Raw genomic sequence first — 2,993 nt, 5'->3', positions numbered from 1 at the left:
GACTTACATCTGTCATAGATGATGGTGATGCGGGTGGGATAGATACTTGGCATCATTATGACTACCAGACATACACAGGTCTTCAAGGTGGCACATCTCGTAGGTTGCAGCTCACTTCTCATACTGTGCCACATCCTTACTTCATGCAGGCTTTTAGGTCCACTGTGTATCCATATGTGCAGCATGTGCATCACGCAAAGTGGCAGGATCGTCAGTTTTGTGCTTACCTTGTCGCCTTCCCGATTGGCATTGTGGTCTGTGTCATGGATTTCACAAAGAACTGCACCTTCGCTCCACAGCAAGAGATCCAGTCCGAATACTACTTCTTTGAGTAGGTATAAAGGATAATAGTTTGGTAACTTTACATGTACTTTGCATTTTTAGCCACATTATGTGATGGCATTGTTTCATTCACTCTAACCTTTCTAAATGCTCTTGAAGGTGGCAATCCTCATCCATATATCTTATCATCATGCAGAGGCGGAAGTTGATGGAGTGGAGAGCTTTGAGGACTCCCGAGTGATCATACGTTAGTACCATTTCTACATCAGTGGATGATCGCTCACACAGTGTGCAATATGTGCAACATTGTTTCCAGCAGCATGATGGATTCCTTCGTGAGCACCACATCTCATTCTCTTCTCATTATATTTGGTCAGATGGTTGTGGTGCAAAATTCAAAAGCGCACGTTAGTTCTTTTGGTTGTACATATGGCACCATAGTAGTGTCATACCTTTCATTTGGAGCTTCTTTGAGTCAGAGCGTGGAAAGGGAGAGCACCACGGTGCAGGCACTTGTGTAAAGTGCGCTCTTCGGTGATATCAGCTTCGACGTGACAGTGACTGATTTAGAGATGCTAGACAGGTTGTGGAGTGGTGCTCACAGCACATGGCACATGACTCATCTTCAGGCAGTGGATGCTCAATGAGGAGGTTCTTTTGGTGTGTGGATAGCCGAGACATTGATCTCACTAGCTGGGATTATGACACAGTAGCAGGTACGCTCCAGGTGCACAGCATTTGAAGCACTGCAGCTAGGGATCCCACTATCTTTACTAGGCACCACTCATGCTTTTGCGATGCGTGCGTACATGGTGAGTGGCCAGATTGCACCATGACAGAGTGGGCTGATAGGTGGACACTACAACTTATTTCACCATCAGAGGGTATGACCACATCGAGTAGCTCCATTGATAGCCAGGCCACACACTTCTCAAATGATGCGGATACTCTCACAGATTACTTGGTAGAGGGAGATGATTTTGCAGTTATTGCTGAAGAGGGAAATGAAGAGGGAGCTCATTATTATATTCTTAGGTCAAGGAGGAGACATAAAATAGAGCTTGTGAGAATGAATTTTTTTTTCTTAATAGTAGCTTGGACGTCGATATTGTGGTAGTGATGAAAGGACATGTTTGTGAGATGTTTGTTAACTTGTCATTGGGGATACCAAACACTCTCAAAGCAAAATAGTAGCTTGGACGTCGATATTGTGGTAGTCATGAAAGGGCATGTTTGTGAGATGTTTGTTAGCTTGTCATTGGGGATACCAAGCTACTTTTTCTTCAGAGTAGCTTGGACGTTGATATTGTGGTAGTAATGAAAGGAAATGTTTGTGAGATGTTTGTTAACTTGTCATTGGGGATACCAAGCACTCTCAAAGCAAAAAAAATTAACTATCTAGATACCTCATGCTAACACTTGGGAAGGGAGAAATCACCAAAGGCAAGGCCTTCCAAAAACCATCCAAAACACCCATTAGTGCTACAAGGTGTTTTAGGCAGATTTTGGAAGCTAGGTAAGGCAAAGTATGTGCTTCAAGAATCCACTGTGGATGATTATGGTGAGGCATAAGATGCTCACAATATGGTTGTTTCAGGGCACTATTTTCAGTAGGTCCATGGACATGGGCACTACATCCATTTTGTACGGTATGAGTAGCCGAAGGTGTCCATACACTACTCCCATCTTGTCCTTGTTGTGAAGCTAAGGCTAGAGAGGATTGTCGGTAAGAAGAAAGGGAGCACCCCTCGCTTGCGTTTGGGACAGGATGAGCACGAGAGCATCATGGAGACAGTCAATAGGAGAGCAAGAGTTGTAGACCGTATAGAGGATATTGGAGTTACTTCTGTAAATGATAGTTGTGATTATGAGTGTTAGCAATGACCCCTATATTCGTGTTATTTGCCATTCCACCTTTTTTGCCCTTTCGGGCATTTTGGCTTTGCTAAGGGCCCAATGGTAAAAAATTGGCGATTGTGCTACCGTGGACCATCGAGACGGATTGCGATGCCCATGAAACTTTGCAAGGGTGGGGATTTAGGTTCTTTCCATGTCCTTGCAATGCAATCACCAATTTTTTTGTTTTGGCATCGTTAAGGGCCCAATGGAAAAAAACTGGCGATTGTGCCACCATAGACCGTCGAGACGGATTTCGATACCCATGAAACTTTTCAGAGGTGGGGATTTAGGTGCTTTCCATACCCTTGCAATCTTTCATGGCCATCCGCTTCCATCTTGTCGGTCTACGGTGGCATAATTGCCAATTTTTTTGTTTTGGTGTCGCTAAGGGCCCAATGGCAAAAAATTGGTGATTGTGCCACCGTAGCCCATCAAGACGGATTGCGATGCCCATGAAACTTTGCAAGGGTAGGTATTTAGGTGCTTTCCCCACCTCTACAAAGTCTCATGGCCATCCGTTCCCTTCTCGTCGGTCCAAGGTGGCACAATCGCCAATTTTTTTGTTTTGGCTTCATTAAGGGCCCAATGGTAAAAATCTGGTGATTGTGCCATCGTAGACCGTCAAGATGGATTGCAATGCCCATGAAACTTTGTAGGGGTGGGGATTTAAGTGCTTTCCTTGCCCCTGCAATGTTTCATGGCCATCCACTCACGTCTCGTCGATTTAGGATGGCACAATTGCCAATTTTTTTGTTTTGGCTTCGCTAAGGACCCAATGGTAAAAACATTGGTGATTGTGCCACCATAGACCG

At 44.6% G+C, this 2,993-nt stretch overlaps 1 pseudogene; it reads left to right on the top strand.

Moving 5' to 3' along the window:
- Window positions 1-889: 889 nt before the first annotated feature.
- Window positions 890-2,160, top strand: LOC147453194 (uncharacterized; annotated as a pseudogene).
- Window positions 2,161-2,993: the final 833 nt, after the last annotated feature.

This window comes from Adiantum capillus-veneris, chromosome 8 (assembly GCF_014529385.1).
Source record: "Adiantum capillus-veneris isolate H3 chromosome 8, ASM1452938v2, whole genome shotgun sequence".
Lineage (NCBI taxonomy): Eukaryota > Viridiplantae > Streptophyta > Polypodiopsida > Polypodiales > Pteridaceae > Adiantum > Adiantum capillus-veneris.
Note: the sequence above shows the minus strand (reverse complement) of the source record. Positions and strands in the feature narration are given on the sequence as shown.